Source organism: Leucoraja erinacea, chromosome 42 (genome assembly GCF_028641065.1).
Source record: "Leucoraja erinacea ecotype New England chromosome 42, Leri_hhj_1, whole genome shotgun sequence".
Taxonomy (NCBI): Eukaryota; Metazoa; Chordata; class Chondrichthyes; order Rajiformes; family Rajidae; genus Leucoraja; species Leucoraja erinaceus.
The window spans coordinates 1,964,094-1,974,347 of record NC_073418.1 but is presented as its reverse complement, the minus strand read 5'-3'; the positions used below and the strand labels follow the sequence as shown (position 1 = coordinate 1,974,347).

Genomic DNA, 10,254 nt, shown 5'->3' with positions numbered 1-10,254 from the left:
CTTTTCCCTAATTAATGTTTTTTTTAATTGATCACTCTTTTACACTAACACAACGTGCTTTCACTTTCTCTATTTTTTTTTATTTCTGTCTTTCCTTAAAGCTTAAACAATGAAGGGGTTCAATAAATATAATAAGATATATGTGGCTTGTACTACTGCAATTTACTGTACTTCTAATAAATACATATATTAAAAAAAAAGAAAACAATAGAAAAGTCAATGATACAAAATATATTGTTTAAACCGGGGAAATAACGCGCATGTGACACAATTGCACTTCCTCTTACCAGAATCCACACGCATATTTTCTGATTTCTCCAGTGCTAGAAGTTAATATCGTTTGTTTTTATTTGGTCAAATCACAAGAGACATTACTAGAGAAACTGATCGTTTATAGATGAGACGTTGCGGCACGTCTCCGTCTTGTCATGGAGACGTTATGAACATCACGAGTCACGAGAGTCCGCGCCGACTGCATTTTTTCAGTTTAATTGTGTAGTTACAGTCGGCCCACAGAGTCCGCGAAGAGCGACTAAGAAATCAAAAAATAAATAATACTTATCCGTCGGGGGGGGGGGGGGGGGGGGGGGGGGGGGGGGTTAGCGCCTCCCGGATGGTAGGAGGGTAAACAGTCCCGGCCCCTACACTGACTCTAGCAGCACTTTAGCACACAAGCTAGTTAACCCCACAGCCGTGCATGTTAACCTCCGAACCTTTACAATGTGCGAGGAAACCGGGGCACCCGGAGAAAACCCATGCGATTACAGGGAGAATGCACAAACTCCGTAGAGACAGCGCCTGCAGTCAGGATCGAACCCGGCTCCCTGGCGCTGTGTGGCAGCACCTCTACCGCCGCGCCCTTTCATTGCATCTTGCATTGGAATTAACATTTTGGTTTCGCTCCAGTGCAGTACTGAAAGACCACTGAGGTGTCAGAAGCCGTGTCCTTTGGACGGAACCCCGAAACCAGACGGCCTGCGGTCTTTCGCGTGCACGAAGAATTATTTCCAGGGACGCGTGAGAACGTGCACGGTATCATGGCCAGTAGAAACATAGAAACATAGAAACACAGAAGCATAGAAACATAGAAAATAGGAGCAGGAGGAGGCCATTCGGCCCTTCGATTCATTGTTATCACGGCTGATCGTCCCCTATCAATAACCCGTGCCTGCATTCTCTCCATATCCCTTGACTCCACTAGCCATAGAGCTCTATCTACCTCTCTCTTAAATCCATCCAGTGACTTGGCCTTCACTGTGGCAGGGAATTCCATAAATTCACAACTCAAAAGTTTTTTCTCACCTCAGTCTTAAATGACCCCCCCCCCCCTTTATTCTAAGACTGTGACCACTGGTTCTGGACTCTCCCCGCATTGGGAACATTTTTTCCTGCACCTAGCTCGTCCAGTCATTTTATAATTTTTTATCTTTCTTTGTCACATAATTTAGATCGCATAATCCTATTCTGGATATTGCCACGTGTTTTATACAACGAGAGAAGGCATGTCTGATTAGTTTTTCAATAAGAACAGATTGAGATGGCGCACAGCGAATTCTATAGTGTGAAAGAGATGTTTCCTCGGAGCAAGGCCACGTTCAACGTAATCAGCGCATCGCGAGCGTCATCAGAAGGAAGACGAATAAACAAAAACAAAGGCTGCTGTACCTTCTTCTTTTGAACGCAATACATTTTCTGTACAGAAAACGGTGGAGTTAGTAACTTAACTTAACTTAATGCAAAACGCGGTATGCCAGCAATGCTTCCAGTGTAATGATATTGTACAGAAATATATCTAAACTTCACAATCTAAATGCTAGTGCAGTGAATTATCAAACAACAGCGCAACACAAGAAAAGACCCATTCATTTTGCTCCGACAATTTCGAGGAGTAATTAAGTAAATCGTATTCCACTTTAATTCTACAGCGAAGGAATTCCCATTTCACGTTTTAATACATCTAAAAATGGATGAAAAGCTTGAATCCGTATGAATATTAGAAACAAACATAGAAGCTGGCGTGCGCCATTTTGCCGTCTGAGGATGCTCCATGATTCAGTTTGACCATAGATGATCTTCCAAATTCACTACGAGCTTTTCAAAATAGTACGGATGAGATGAGTGGCCCAGACGTCACAGGTTTACGTTGATAGCCCTGTAAGGCTGACAACGCCAATTTCAGATGGGTTGGAATTACGTTTTTTTCTTAAAATAAGTTGACATCAATAGAACACTGAACAGCACCTCATATTCCGCTTGGGGAGCCTGCATCCTGCGGCCATGAACATTACATTCTCCAAATTTTGTTAGCCCTTGCTGTCGCCTCCCCTTACTCAGCCCTCGGGCTGTCTCCTCCCATTCCTCAGCCCTCGGGCTCCTCCTCCATTTTCCTTTCTTTTCCCCGCCATCCCTCATCAGTCTGAAGAAGGGGTTCGGCCCGAAACGTTACATATTTCCTTCGCTCCTTAGATGCTGCTGCACCCGCTGAGTTTCTCCAGCATTGTGTACCTTCGATTTTCCAGCATCTGCAGTTCCTTCTTAAGCACAAGATAGGGAACAGGTTCTTCGGTTGAGGATGCCTGTGCCGCCCCTGATGCCAAATGAAACTAGCCCAAGCTGCCGACATATGATCCGCATCCTTCTATTTCCTGCACGGTCATGTGCATGTAAAATGCCTGTCAAACGTCACTTCCCTGTTCGTTTTTTACCCTCGTTCCTCGGCAGAGTATCCCAGTTACCCGTCGTTATCTGCGCAAAAAAAAAAAATGCTTTCCCTGCAAAACTCTTCTAAACTTTCCGCTGCTTGCCTAAAAGTAAAGCCTTGTAATAGTTGAAATTTCTACACTGCAGAAAACTAACTGTGTCGATTGGCTCTAGCTCGTCATACGTTTATCAACTCTATCACTGGTGAGCGCTTATTTGATCAGATTGGTAGCTGAAAACTGAATGCAGGAGACGCGTTTCACGTCGCGTAATGTGTCCGAGTCTTAGAGTCATGGAGTGATATAGTGTGGAAACTAGCCCTTCGGCCCAACTCGCCCGCACCCACCAACAATGTCCCAGCTACCCTAGTCCCTCTTGCTTGCATAAGTCCATAACCCTCCAAACCTGTCCTATACATTTACCCGTTTAAGAAGGAACTGCAGATGCTGGAAAATCGAAGGTACACAAAAAATGCTGGAGAAACTCAGCGGGTGCAGCAGCATATATGGAGCGAAGGAAATAGGAACCCCTTCGGTGAGACCAAGCGGAGGCTGGGCGATCGTTTCGCCGAACACCTCCGCTCGGTCCGCATTAACCAACCTGACCTCCCGGTGGCTCAGTACTTCAACTCCCCCTCCCATTCCGTATCCGACCTCTCTGTCCTGGGTCTCCTCCATGGCCAGAGCGAGCACCACCGGACATTGGAGGAACAGCACCTCATATTCCGCTTGGTGAGTCTGCATCCTGAGGGCATGAACATTGAATTCTCACAATTCAGTTAACCCTTGCTGTCTCCTCCCCTTCGCACCTCTCCCTCCCCTCCGCCCCCGGGCTCCTCCTCCTCCTTTTTCCTTTCTTTTTTTCCCCCCCCCCCTGGAGAAACCACCCCCTATCAGTCTGAAGAAGGGTTTCGGCCCGAAACGTTGCCTCTCTCCTTCGCTCCATAGATGCTGCTGCACCCGCTGAGTTTCACCAGCATTTTTGTGTCCCTTCGCTTTTCCAGCATCTGCAGTTCCTGCTTTAACACTTAAAACTGACAGAAGTGCGTAAAATTGGGTAAGGCGCCGATCGGGTAGTCAGACAGTTTCCACCTCAAATATTACAAGGCATAGGATGCTCCATAGATGCTGCTGCACCCGCTGAGTTTCTCCAGCATTTTTGTGTACCTATCCATTTACCTGTCCAACTGGTTCTTCAATGGTCCCAGCCTCATCTACCTCTTCTGGCAGCTTGCTCCATGCACCCACCGCCCTATGTGTGAGAACGTTACCCCTCGGATTCCTATCAATTATTTTCCCCTTCACCTTGAACCCTTGTCCTCTGGGTCCTCGATTCCCCTACGCTGGGTAAAATACTGTGTTATTTGGTGAAATATGCAACACCATATGTACTAATACATTTTCCCTGACATAAATACACTACTGCTGATTAAAAATGCTCTCAACATATTAAGGGCAGTATTTCTGCACTGGGCAACCATAAAGTCCCCATGCTACGAAACGTACACTTTACTAGTGTAACAACTCGACTGTGCCGAGTGTGCTTTGACTTACCAATATCCGAACGAAACTTTTCTGAGTTCTCCAGTTCTGGAAGTTAATGTATATATATGTTTTAATCGTTCAAATCACAACGGACGCAAGCCTTACTGTGCTCAGGGAAACAGGCCGTTCGACCCTGAGCATTATCTGGGTTTTTGCGATTCGTATGTGACGAATTTTATGAGAGTACTGAAATGATAATAATGGCCACCGAAAACCACTGAAGTATCAACAGCAGTCTTTTCGGATGAAAGGTTTGAAGTGTGGTATTTCCCGTGAACAAAAACAAGCAGTCAGGTTATTTTTTTTTTTTTTGTCTCGTTTGAGTGTGAGTGTGGTTTATAGTGTGTGTGTGTGTGTGTGTGTGTGTGTGTGTGGGGGGGGGGGGGGGGGGGGGGGGGGGGGGGATGGATTTTGTATGGCTGCAGAAACCAAATTTCGTTTCAATGAGGTTCAAATGACAACAAATAAATGGTACCATTGTATCATTTAGGGGACTTTCATGGTATCCCGGGCAGTATTTATCAATTAGTTATTAATTAAAAACAGTACTGTGGTGGTTTTACTGTGTCACATATGTTTGACCGTAGAATCCTGCTCTGGAATTTGCTTCGCTACATATAATGAGAGTGGGTGCAACTAATTAGACGTTAGATTGGGCTGGCACATAACAAGTTGTATGGTGCGAAGCAGACGTTTCTTCGTGGCGCAAAGCCAACTTCAATGCGCTCAATCCATCGAGAGCTCCAACAGAAGGCAGAAGACTCAAACAATTTTACCTTCATGTTTTGAATGCAGGACTTTCGCTACAGAAAGAGTGGGACGCAGTTACATAATGACGACGTTATTGCAGAAATCCTTAGGTCGACAATGTTTCCAATATGATTCAAACAAGTGATTTAATGATTCGATTCAATTGTACTTTATTCTCAAATGTGCCTGGGGACAGCGAAATGCTTGGCTTTGCATGCAATCGAACAGCAGATCTGACCTAGGCAGAACGCGAGTGAGGCCACGTGTCTGGCGCCGACAACGTAATAAACGATACACAATGTTCTACATGAATATAGTTAGAGCTAATTACCTAAGTGCTGTTAATGCAGGGGATGACCAAATAGCAAACACTCGGAAGACAGGGGGAAAGCCACACTCATTGTCTACCGGCCATCTAGAAGAACGATTTTACTCTACATCCATGGGATTCCACCTGCTCCATGCATTCGTGCAAATCTGTTTGACCGGCGCGCTGAAATACGCACGAACGAGGAAACATGGAAAATAGAAGGAGAGGTGGGCCATTCTGCCCTCTGAGGCTACTACATAATTCAGTTTGATCGGAGCGGATCTTCCCAATCCACAGAAATAACCTCACATTTATCCGCATTAAACTTCATCTGCCATGCATCTACCCACTCCCCCAACCTGTCCAAATCACCCTGCATTCTCAAATCATTCTCAAAGCAGCCCCCTCACAGTTCACACTGTCACCCAGCTTTGTGTCATCTGCAAATTTGCTAATGTTACTTTGAATCCCTTCATCCAAATCATTGATGTATATTGTAAATAGCTGCGGTCCCAACACCGAGCCTTGCGGTACCCCACTAGTCACCGCCTGTCATTCTGAAAGGGACCCGTTAATCCCTACTCTTTGTTTCCTGTCTGCCAATCAATTTACTATCCATGTCAGTACCTTACCCCCAATACCATGTGCCCTAGTTATGCCCACTAATCTCCTATGTGGGACCTTATCAAATGCTTTCTGAAAGTCCAGGTTCACTACATCCACTGGCTCTCCCTTGTCCATTTTCCTAGTTACATCTTCAAAAAATTCCAGAAGATTAGTCAAGCATGATTTCCCCTTCGTAAATCCACGCTGACTCAGACCGATCCTGTTACTATCCAAATGTTCGGTTATCTCATCTTTTATAATTGACTCCAGCATCTTCCCCACCACCGATATCAGGCTATAATTCCCTGTTTTCGCTCTCTCGCCTTTCTTAAAAAGCGGGATAACATTAGATACCCTCCAATCCACAGGAGCTGATCCTAAGTCCATAGAACATTGGAAAATGATCACCAATGCATCCACGAATTCTAGAGCCAATTCCTTAAGTACCCTGGGATGCAGACTACATTCCACCTCTGTCCCGCTCACTCCCCTGACATCAGTCTGAAGAAGGCTCTCGACCCGAAACGTCACCCATTCCTTCTCTACGGGGGTGCTGTCTGTCCCACTGAGTTACTCCAGCATTTTGTGTCCTCCTTCGATTAAAACCAGCATCTGTAGTTTTTGCACTATTGATTAAAGATTGTTCCCAACAAAATGATAGTCGTTTTTATAACACTAGGCTCTCATAACGTGCGTAGTGCTAGGACATATCTATATTTGACATGAAATCACTAGCAGGTGACTTGATTACAACTCGTCTTACCAATATCCGAACGAACTTTTTCTGATTTTTCCAGTTCTGGAAGTTAATATAATTTGTTTCTGTTTGGTCATACCGCAACAGACGTAAGCATTACAAAACAAACAGACCATTTCACCCTGAGCAGTAGCCGTGCATCTACAATTTGTTCCGGAGAAATTTTATGAGGATCACGAGTGCATTGGAATGATAATTCTGGTTGCATCCTAGTGTAGTGTCGAAAGACTACCGTGTCTTTCGACACTACCGTGGGGTTTTGGGTGAACGGAACATTTCAGAGACACATAGAAATATAGAGAATATGTGCAGGAGTAGGCCATTCGGCCTTTCGAGCCTGCACCGCCATTCAATATGATCATGGCTGATCATCCAACTCAGTATCCCATCCCTGCCTTCTCTCCATACCCCCTGATCCCTTTAGCCACAAGGGCCTCATCTCTTAAACTCCCTTTTAAATATAGCCAATGCACTGGCCTAAATTACCTTCTGTGGCAGAGAATTCCAGAGATTCACCACTCTCTGGGTGAAAAATGTTTTTCTCATCTCGGTCCTAAAATATTTCCCCTTTATCCTTAAACTGTGACCCCTTGTTCTGGACTTCCCCAACATCGGGAACAATCTTCCTGCATCCAGCCTGTCCAACCCCTTAAGAATTTTGTAAGTTTTTATAAGACCCCCCCTCAATGCAACTGCGCGGAGACGTTTACGGCATCATGGACAATATGTATCAATTGAATACAGTATTAAGGCTGTTTCCTCTTCCACATATTGAATCGTAGTATCTTTCTCTGGATATTACCACATCGCATTTATAATGGGCTGCTTAGTTTTCTTAATGGTTGGATTGAGTTGGTATGTAGCGATTTCGATAATGCAAACTAGATTTTGTTTTTGGTACAAAGTCAACTTCAATTGCATCAGCGCATCGGGAGCGTCAACAGAAGGAAGAAAAAACAAAATAACAAAAGATGTTTCACCTTCATCTTTTGCCTGCAGAACTTTCTCTGGAAGGGGGGGGGGGGGGGGGGGGGGGGGGGGGGGGGGGGGGGTGTAATAAACGTCCATTAGGTTAGTTTAGCTTATTCTCACGTGTGCCGAGGTAGAACGAAAAGATTAATGATGACACAAATGCAGAACTTGTTATGCCAACAATGTTTTCAAGTTGACGATACATAATAGTATAGACAGTTATTCAGAGTTTATAATCTAAATACTATTAAGGCAGAGAATTGCCAAATAACAGCGCAGTACTGGGAAATAGCCAAACATTTTCCAATTACTATTTTAAAAGTATCCCATCAATTCTACTCCCTCGTTTGAATTCTCTATCGATGGGATTCCCCGTCTCCGCGTGTTAATGACAATCCAGTTGATTGGCGTGTCTGAATATGTATGAAACATAAAACTAGATGCAAGAGCACACCATTCCGCTGTACGTGGATGCTCCACAATTAGGTCTGACCAAGCTGATTTTTGCAAATTTATTACTATCTTTGCAAAATAGCGCAGACGAGGTGTGTGATCCAAACTTCCTCATTTTACGTTGACCGCCATGTAAGGCCGATAACGCTAATTTCGGATAGGTGGGAAAGAGCTTTTTCTGAAAATCGGCTGACATCAATAGAACACAGCACAGGACAACACAGGAACATGGTGTCTGTGGTGACCTTGAAGCCAAATTAAATTAACCCCAATATGCCTGCTCATGATCCGCATCTGCCCATTTCCCGCACATTCACGTGCATGTAATAATGTACCTTTCACGTCCACTGTGTCATTTTGCACCCTCCCCCCTAGCCAGAGCATACCAATTATGAAGTAATATTTGCTTAAAAGTCCGCGGTCGCCAGCAGGATTAACAAGCTCATCAGGAAGGCTGCCTGAGGACTCGAGGCGGAGTTGGATTCATGGGAGGTGGTCTTGGAGTGGGGGATGCTCCTCAAACTGCGGATCATCCCGGACAATACAAGTCACCCTCTCCATGACGCACTGGTCAATCTGAGGAGTACCTTCAGCAACAGACTGGTTCCTCCAAGATGCAGCACAGAACGCCACCAGAGATCCCTTTTCCTTGTCGCTATCAAACGGTGTAACTCCTCCCCCTCTGTCGTAGGGTAGACTGACGGTAGCCCCCCTCCCCCCCCAATCTTTGTACATTCCCAATAATTTCCAGTCTTCACGTTAATTACATCATATATCTTGTGTTTTATGACTGTTGGCCGACCAACATCCCTTGTGGGGGTGAATAAAGTTGTGTTGTATCGTATCGGCCCGTATGGTTATCGCATCGTAAAAGCCACTTCCCTCATAACTCCGTCTCATCTCAACGATATAACTTGTAATATTTGATATTTCTACCCAAGAAAAAAAACAAACCCTAATTCTTACCAATATCCGAACGAAGTTTTTCTGATTTCTCCAGTTCTGGAAGTTAATGAAATTTGTTTTTGCTCCACAAATCACAGCAAACGTAAGCATTACGCGATAAATGGATTATTTAATACTGAGTACCAGGTGTGTGTCCACGAGTTGTCAGTGTGGAATTTCATTGTGGTCACGAGTGCATTGGAATGATAATTCTGGTGTGCAGGACCGAAAGGCTATTGGCGTGTCAGAAGATAGACATAAAATGTTGGAGTAACTCAGCGGGACAGGGAACATCTCTGGAGAGAAGGAAAGGCTGACGTTTCGGGTCGTGACTCTTCTTCAGACTGACGTCAGGGGGGAGGGAGATACAAAGATAAGGAAGCGTGAAGGTTTGAAAACGGGGCAAAGGGAATGGAGATTAATGAAAATGTGGAATAGATAAATGTTAGCTGCGAGGTTAACAACAAAGATGAAATATAGTCGGAGTTAGGCAGATGGGACGGAGAACTGGTAGAGGAGGGACGTGGAGAGAGAGGAAAAGCAAGGGTTATTTGACGTTAGAGAAGTTAATGTTCATGCCGCTTGGGTATAAGCTGCCCAAGCTAAATATGAGGTGCTGTTCCTCCAATTTGCGCGGGGCGTCACTCTGACAGTGGAGGAAGCCCAGGCCAGAAAGGTCAGTGTGGGAACGGGAGGAGGAGTTACATTTAAAATGTCCAGCAACCAAAGTGTCAGAAGTGGTGGCTTTTGACTGTAAAGTTAAAGCATGACCGCCCGTGGTGATTCCACTGCTCGAAAAACACACCCATTCGATTTATTTCAAGGGAATGCGTGGGAACGTCCACGGTATTCTACACAATATTTTCTCAAGTGAAAATAGTGTTAAGAATTTTTGATGTGATACATATCGTGAATCGTGCTGTTAATTTTGTACCATCGCTTGCATATTGAGGATAAGCACGTCGGATTAGTTTATAATGACGAGACAGAGATAATATATATCCATTCCAAAAGTGTGTAACACACGATTATTTTTGCTGCTGATGTCCTATTAATTCCTTTCTTCAACGTTTGTGAAAGGAGAGAGTATAAAGTCCGTACCGTTGTATGAGACCCGCATTCTTCAATAACATCCCCATACGCTCCAGCACTCACACTAGCGAATGTATGAAAACTTCTAGAAATAGTTCACCTGTTTGAACTTCCTTCAATTTCTC

At 44.6% G+C, this 10,254-nt stretch overlaps 1 long non-coding RNA gene across 1 annotated transcript; it reads right to left on the bottom strand.

Moving 5' to 3' along the window:
• Positions 1-4,257: 4,257 nt before the first annotated feature.
• LOC129714837 (uncharacterized) lies at positions 4,258-10,205 on the bottom strand. Its single transcript, XR_008726409.1, has 5 exons — positions 9,059-10,205; positions 7,648-7,674; positions 6,674-6,709; positions 5,021-5,047; positions 4,258-4,289 (listed from the first exon to the last, which is right to left on the bottom strand). It is a non-coding gene; the product is annotated as an uncharacterized LOC129714837 (long non-coding RNA).
• Positions 10,206-10,254: the final 49 nt, after the last annotated feature.